General features: G+C 47.2%; 1 pseudogene; it reads right to left on the bottom strand.

The window, feature by feature from the left end:
• Positions 1-6170: 6170 nt before the first annotated feature.
• LOC125519290 lies at positions 6171-7151 on the bottom strand (annotated as a pseudogene).
• Between the last annotated feature and the right edge of the window lie 1447 nt (positions 7152-8598).

The raw sequence follows: 8598 nt of genomic DNA, 5'->3' as shown, positions 1-8598 counted from the left end.
CGCACTTGAGGTTTAAAATAGACCGGGATTAGATAATTCGGTGTGCTAATTTCAGGGATTTGAAGTTCAAAGTTCAATTTAGCTTTGGTCTACAAATTCAAGGTTTGTTTTGGACCAGTTGGTTGACTAGTTCCACAACAAGAAATCAAACCACCTGAGCTACGCTCAGTTTGGGGACACACATTAGACAGTCGGTGGTGGTTTTATCCCCTAAATCATTAGCTCTAGATTCTGGATTGTTTTTTGACGCTTCAAACTATCATGTCAGTACTAGTCGCAAGTGTGATGTCAAATTTACTTTGATTAGTGTTTCCCCCATATCACTTTTGTCTGCTCTCGGTACATATTCGTTCTCAACGGTAGGACAAAGAAGCAGCGGTTCGGTAGACTGCCATGCAAAGGATATGCTCCTAATGAAGAGGCATTCAACAACCCTATGTTCTTGTATGCCAGGATGAGCAGCTAATGCGACTTTCTGAAATGCTTGTTCAGTCTGAGCGTCTTTGACAAGAGGGTAGAGAACTAGAGATAATTGGAGATGCCAAAGACACGGCTAGAGACAATGACTTCAAAGTGTTTCTAATGTAAATTTAGTTTAATCGAAGACCGTTGTTGTTTATGTGTGTTCCAGTTTACTCAATCAGAAATAATTTATTTATTTAATTAATTAATAATGTTAGTTTTTTTTATCATAATAAATAATGTTAGTTTATATATATATATATATATATATATATATATATATAGGGAAAATCCATCCTACCACCCGATGGTAGTTACCCCATATATCTCATATAGTATCATGTGGTACTATATATACTATTTTAATATTTTAAATATGTTCATATACTATATCTAAGATATTTCAAAGCAAGTCACATGAAAAAATTGCATATGAGCCCATAGTTTTTGTTATATTTGTGAAATACGTACATATTTGTACGTAAAAAAGGGCATACTCAAAACACGATACATACTACCTAAAAATTAGTATATATACTACCTAATCATTGTTATATACCACATACTACACGTATATACTCTCGGTTTCGATAGATACTACATACAACATACAAAACGCAAGTGATGGTAACTATCACTGCTTGTAAGAAATATTTATCCTATATATAATCACGCTATTCGTCACCCTGGATGAGGAATAGTTATTCTTCACCCCCCTCTATTTTACAATCAATGCACCGTAATTTTACGTTCCGTAACTTTTGTCTTATTTCCGATGCAAAAAGAGACAGTAAGAAAATATATAATCGCTGTAAAAAATATTTTATGTTATGTAAAATTACAAACGTAAAAACATAGTCTAAAATACACATAAACTGTAAATTTTCTTGTCTTGTGACCTATATTTTTATTTTCTTATGTCAAATTTTACGTAGTGAATCAATAGGAATGTAACTATTTGAATTCCAAACGTAATTTAATTATAAAACGATCATAAGATTATCTCGGGTGAGGAATAATTTATTCTGCACCCTGGGTGATTAGATCGATATGTTCCGGCCTTTAAGCGTCTGCGCGCATGTTCCAAGCAAACACCTGCAGAGGCCGTCGCCGGCCGTCCGGCCAGTAGCTGCCCACGTGGCAGATCCATTGCCACTTCTCCCGGACAATGTCATCGAGGACATCTTTGCGCGGTTGCCGGACAAGGCAGTGCGCAGGTGCTGCCTCTGCCGTTCCTGGGCAGCCACGCTCACTTGGAATGAATTTGCGGACCTCCACCTCCGCCTCGCTAACCGCCACTGCGGCCCAAGGATCCTATTCTTGCAGGACTTGCAACATTTGAAGTTGCGGGTGTGGTTGCCAGACAATCCACATGCCACGACCGTGATGTAGGTCATGCCTCTTCATCCCAACGTCATCAATAACCTCATCTGGCACCTCGTCACACAGCAATTCCGCGGCCTTATCATCCTCGTAGCCGAAGCCACAAGGACACACTAGGTGATCAACCCGTCTACCGGCCGAATGGCGGCGCTCCCAAAGAGCCATGCCACGAAGTCTCAAGGTATCACACACCTAGGACTAGGTTACAACACGCAAACTAGGAAGCACAAAGTTGTGCGCGTCCATTACCGCCTCTCCAAATCTGTGCCTATGGACTGCGAGTGCGAGGTGTACGAGATCAACTCGGTCCCGACGCTTGGAGGGTTGTGGTTAGGAGAAAGCATTGGGTTGGGTAAGAAAGGAGGACACAAGTGTCTTACAAAGAGGCATGTCTATTAGTTGGCCAGGCGTGAACTTGCCTCTCTATCAGAAGAGAGATTCATCGCCTCATTCAACCTTGACAATGAGACGTTTGAGACCGTGCCATTGCCTCCGTTCGACTTGGAGAAAAACTATCAAGATAATCACTACTTGACCGAGTTAGCTGGACGCCTATGCCTCTTCCATACAAATGTAGCCAACAATTTTTGTCCTCAACAGTATGACATCTGGCTGCTACACACAGTCACAGTGCGAGTGTGTGGGATTTACATTGCCGAATCGACCTATCAACACTGCCTCGGAACGTTGCCAACTTCATGCACTTCATGTATTGGATCGGCCTACTCTCCACCATCAGGGGCGGTCCAGCCCAGCGCCCCGGGCCCCCTTTGTATACTGTAGCAGTTGCTACAGTATTTTTCCTACAGTCCACAAAGAAAATGGGCTTCATGCCCCGGGCCTGGGCCCCCCAGGTCTGGGGCCTAGATCCGCCACTGTCCACCATTGACAATGGTTGTCGCATCATCATACGATTACGCAAACACTCCTTGGAAAAACCAAGCTTAAAGTTATGCGCATACGCCCCCGTGATCGGTGATACTGAGAGCCTCCTCAATGGAAACACAACATGCTGTGTTATACGAGGAAAGCATTGCCACCACAGGGATGCCGCTTACTACCTTCAAGTCTGTAGATTGTGTCTTACTAACTCTTTTGAAATGAAAGCTGCTTGGTCTCTATATAGGGAGCTAGGAGGTGAATGTCTCGCTTTCTCAATTGACACATAACTTACAAAAACTAGAGAATACCCCGCGCGTTGACGCGGGAATCGATTGCAATATATTTCAGTGATTTGATTGTATGAAGCCTCCATAGTTGAATTAACAATATATGAACCAATGTTGGGGATATCGCTTATCGAGAACTTATCGGTCGACCCATAATAAGGGGTAAATCGGCCAGTTTATCGGCATATCGGCCGATTTATCGCCATATCGGCTGATTTATCGGCCGATTTATCTAATCAGTCTGACAGCGGTAAGCGATAAATCGGCCAATTTATCGGCATATCGGAAGATATCTTGAACAATGATATGAACTAAAGCTGAAACTAAGTATTATATAATGTATTTGATTATTGTGTTGTCGAAAAATATTTTGAATATAAGTGGCATAACGTAGTATAATATAATTTTTTTCATGCATTTTGAGTGGACCTTTAATAAGGTGGCATGTGTGGTGAGGCGAAAGATGTGCATGAGATCAATTAATAATAATAAAAAAATTCTCATGCATGTAGTGGTGGGCCTTTGATGAGGTGGCATGTGTGCATGTTGAGATAAATAGGATAGTAGGGATCAACTTTTTATGGATATAGGATTGGATGGCACACATTGCAGCGCCTGTCTATATCTACGATGAATACTAGAATTTCTTGTGAGTATATGGAGGCATGGAAAATGAATTTAAGAAATGTTTATTTTTTTATTTTTATGTGTAACCTGATATTAACTGCGGAGTAGGGAGTCATATATTTGTGGAGCAATGCTATTCCTACATGCAGTTTTTACCAGAAGTTTACCTACTAGTTGAATTTAACGACGGTTAGCTAAACTTATGCGAGATGGCCTAAATCTGGCAAACATATTGGGTTTTAACAGGGTTGAAGTGGAGTCTGATTCCTTGAGTGTGGTGAACTGTTGTTAAGGAAAAAACCATTGGTGGGATGCAGCGGTGGCGGTCTTCGCCGAATGCATTGATACGACAACTTCGATAGGAAAGGTCATCTTTTCTCATTGTTTTTGTGAAGAAAATTTGGTAGCTCATGAGCTAGCTAAATTCAGTTTTTGTAATAAGTGTGAGACGACTAGTTGGACTGATGAACCTCCTGGGTTCTTAGTTCCACCTCTAATGAACGATGTAATTCTTATTTGATCTTAATAAAACTAGGCATGATGGCCTTTTCAAAAAAACAGTCCAGAGTAGTACGTAGAGTTTTTTTTTTAGCATAGAAAGGCATGTTCACAAATAGTAGTTTGCAGGATCCTCTCCCAAGGCAGCATAGAAAACCTAACGCCGAGTAAGCAGAGTGATGTTTAGCAAACTCTGAACGAATAATCATGTCTGCAAACTCTAAATCCCAACATGAACGAGACGGAAAACTATTTCCTACATTAGATCTGCATACAAATGTAGTACTTACCTTTTCCCAATCTTGACATGCAGAAAAGGAGAGACGTCTAATCTGGCGAAAGGGGGATGTGCTGCAAGGCGATTAAGTTGGGTAACGCCAGGGTTTTCCCAGTCACGACGTTGTAAAACGACGGCCAGTGAATTGTAATACGACTCACTATAGGGCGAATTCTCCATTTTCATTAACAAAGCAAAGCAGGTAGCAACTGTCTTAGAGATGACAAGTACATAGTACATATAGACATTGGGCCATTCCTTTGCAGGGAAGGGCCGGCATAATTTTCTACTGCATAGTATGCATATGGGACAAACACCGCGTCGCCCCGCTAGGGCGACACGGGGGCGATCTCGCGCCGCCACCCCTCGTCGCCACCGCGTTCCCTCTTTTCCTCGCCGCTGCCAGAGGCTAGCGCCGGGCAGGCCCTGGGCGCAGCCAAGGAAGGTGGCGGCGGGGAGCTTCTCGCGCTCGGGCAGGCGCATGGATCGGATCCGCCGGATCCATCCGGCCCGGGCCTAGGGTTTGAGGCGGCGGGGCGGCGTCGTTCGGGAGGCGGGCGGCGCTTGCCGGAGTTGTGGACCGCGTCTTCTCGGCCACGCGGGCGGTGGATGCGGGCGCCACGTGGAGGGATCCCCTGCTGCTCTCCTTCGCCAGATTTGAAGACGGCGCCCCCGTGCTGCTGCTTCCTCCTCGTTAATCCGGCCGGATCCGGTGACGGACTGCGTGGATGTGGGGTTGGGATCTCTGGATCGGAGTAATTTCTTGGCCAGCTGCGGCGGCCACGACGCCGGCAGCGCCCCAGGCGCTGTTTCCTTCTTGAAGGCGGCTTCGAGATCCAGCTCCCTCCCCCTCGTCCTCCCCCTACACCCGGGTGGAAACCCACAACTTTGGTTGGGCGGCGGCGGTGCCCGGCTCCGTCACCTTCTTGAAGGCGCCGCTTTGGGTCCGCGGGGAGGTGGGACAGCCGCAGCGCGTTCTTGGCATTCCTGATGGCGGCGATTCTCTTTAATGGTGTCGCTTCGCCATGGCGGTCGGCTGGTCCGGCTCTCGTGGTGATTGTGGTGCCCAACTTCTTCGCCGTGTCTTCCTGGGGTGCTCCCATCCCGAGCAGAGAGGCTGGAGGTGGAGCGGCTTCATCTTGCACGAAGCTTCGGTGGAGATGTCAAGTCATGCCTGACCGACAGGTGCTACGCTTTGTCATGCCTGGTCGGCAGGTGCTACACACGACAGATCTTTCAAAGACTTCAAGCTGTGTCGGTTGGTGGTACTTGGCAACATGGTGCTGAGGTGTATCAGTGGCGACCGCGGTGTCCTTAGATGTTTGCGCGCAGGGAGGAGGTGCCGTTGGACGCCGTGGTGGCGTCGACGATAGCTGGACCAAGCAAGGTTGATGCATTAGTACAGTTCTGAAGATGGAGCGGTGGAAGTTGGTGGCGGCGGCCTCTGAGTGCATGCCGGACCGGTGAGACCCATGCCCGGCACGCGTCCTGGATGGGATCTCAGGTCTTAGATGTTAGGTTTGGCTGCAATGCCTGTTTGGTATTAGGCCCAGGCTATCTGCGCCCCTTCATCAACTGGATAGAGTGGCTTAGACGGCGGCTTTAGTCTTACTATTGTATTACTTTGTAAGGTCTCATGAGAATAATTAATAAAGTGGCCGTATGCATCGCCCAGATGCAGAGGCCGGGGGTCATCCTCCTTTTCTAAAAAAAAACACATGCGCTCTCAAATAATCTTGGTACTTGGCTCACGGCTACGCTTCTGCATTCCTCCCATGGGCAGACTTGAGAAGCTCAGTTAGCACCAAAGGGCAGCTTGCCTCCAGGTGCTTATACCCTTCAGTTGCCAGGACAGCGTCAAGAACTTCAGGAGTGCTGACGATGAACTTGACACACTTGGTCTTGAGCTGTGAACAATTGTGTTGCTGGGCTAAGGCCAGAGTTGTCCCTGCCGTGTCCACAGTGATACCACGAGAGAGCTTGGCCTCGCATATCAGCTTGAGCCTGTCCACTCCATACCTGTCAGCGGCTGCGAGCAGATGCTGAGCCATCGCCGTCGACACCTCCTCCTACTTTTCCAATTCAGGGACCGTGTCCGCGTAGATGAAATGGATCATGGCTCTGAATGCTTCCGGTTCCATGTCCATGATCACCACATGCCGCGAGCTCTTCTCTTTCATTTCTCCAAAGAACTGGGCATTGAAAACAGGAGACCTGGCGGCGAGTATGCTCTTGTGGGCACGAAACGACTCGTTGCATATGAGAAACGTCACATCCGATCCCATCTTGCTCTGCAGGATATCGCCGAGGTGCTGGTGCAGGTTGGAGGATGGCACGGGAACCTCTTCAGCTGGGATCCTTGGTACCGGTAAGGGCCTGAGTAATGCGATGGCGCACTGTATGGTCAAAGTATCATCCTTGAGATAACCTTCCAAATCATCTCTACGCCTGAGAAACACGCGATGCCAGCATTCACCGGCGTAAGAGAAGGTTCCTGCCGCACTACCCTCTTGAAATGTTTCAAGGATCCGGCTCGGATGTACCAGCCGACAGGCTAGGCTCGCTTCCACGCTGGATTCACGGGGTCTACTGCACAAAGAAAGCAATAGTGACACCCAAAGGTTGGTGCTGTCCGTGCCTCGCTTCGAAGCAGGATGGATACGGACTTCCCACTCGTACCCATCGACGGTCCATCTGGATGGAATGTACCTGTCTGGACCACCGATCCTCTTCATGCACTCCGTGGCGCTTAAGCCTTAGACCTTGAGCAGCCGCACCAAACGTGCGGCGTCGGTGACATTTGTGCAGGCACCATCCATGGCGGCGAAGGTGGTTGGTAGAAGGAACTCGGATGAAAATGGCTCAGGAGAAAGTGGAGCAGTTCCATTTATGCAGGAGGGGGTTACTTTGGAAACCGGCGACCACTCAATCGGGGTACGACTGCATGCATGGGCGTTTGATTAATCGATGCAGAATACCAACGGTTGCAGTAATTACGAGACTTGTGCGCTTCCACGCGTTGGGACTTGGGACTGTGGAGAGCCTTCCTCGATCATAAGCGTCGCTCCGTCTTCGCCCGTTTCACGTACTAGTACTACTACCAACAGGAGTAGCGTTACTCATAAAGATTTGTATCCGCTTGACGCTATATTACCAACAGGAGTAATAAAATCGCCCATTATCAAAGAAAACTGAAAAGAGAAATCCGAAAATTCAAAATAAACCTCACGTATGTCACACTTGGGCAACTGATATCCTCTATTCTTAAATAGTTACAACTCTTGGGCAACTGATATCCTCTATTCTTAAATAGTTACAACTCACTACCTAATTTTCCTTTCCATGCAACAATGCCACATCACCAAGTCATGCATGTAGTCATTTTTCGATAAAGAGTGGATTTTATTGACTCAAAATAAAGCATCAAGTGGATATAAACACAGTGAGTACACACCAGGCCTCTGCATAGTTAGGATGCACACAACCAACACTAACACACGCAAAAAAACACATGTCATCAAATAGCAAAGTCATATACGACCAAAGCTACGCGTAGGCGAGGAAAAAGAAGACATAAGAGATAATATCCACGATCGCAAACTACAGAAATGACCATATCCACACCAATCATCTAATGACACCACACGAACGACGAGATTCTTCAATAGCAACACTTTCAGAAAGGGAGCGACACTCAAGCGCCGTCGTCACCGGATCCAACCACCAAGACCGGAATCTAGGTTTTCACCCTGAAGAAGCAGTCCAAGCATATCCAAATAATGCCTTCAACAAGGTAGTCTCCATTGCCAAGTATAACCACTTCCGGTCAGACCTAGGCTATCGCCCTGGAGCTCGAGTAGTCGAGCACCGCCATGACATTACTCATGTGATGTCACCACCGCTTTTCCACGATCCCAGCAGCAACATGCGATGTGAACGCCGCTGCACAACCATACCTTTGCGTCAAGTCATCGTCCGTAGTTTGCATCAAACCATAATCCCAGCAGCTACTTGCGATCTGGAGAAATCCTCACGAAGATATTTCGATGGTTAAGGTCACCACACTGCAATGAGGCCACCGCCGCAGCCCGGAGATCCGGGGGCCGTGCATCTCGCCAAGGCTGCCTGCCGCAAGTGGAACCTGACACTGCTTCCGGCGGGCAACGCCAGTGTCATGACCAC

The sequence above is a fragment of the Triticum urartu genome, chromosome 7 (genome assembly GCF_003073215.2).
Source record: "Triticum urartu cultivar G1812 chromosome 7, Tu2.1, whole genome shotgun sequence".
In the NCBI taxonomy this organism is placed as follows: domain Eukaryota; kingdom Viridiplantae; phylum Streptophyta; class Magnoliopsida; order Poales; family Poaceae; genus Triticum; species Triticum urartu.
This window is presented reverse-complemented; position numbering and strand designations above follow the sequence as displayed.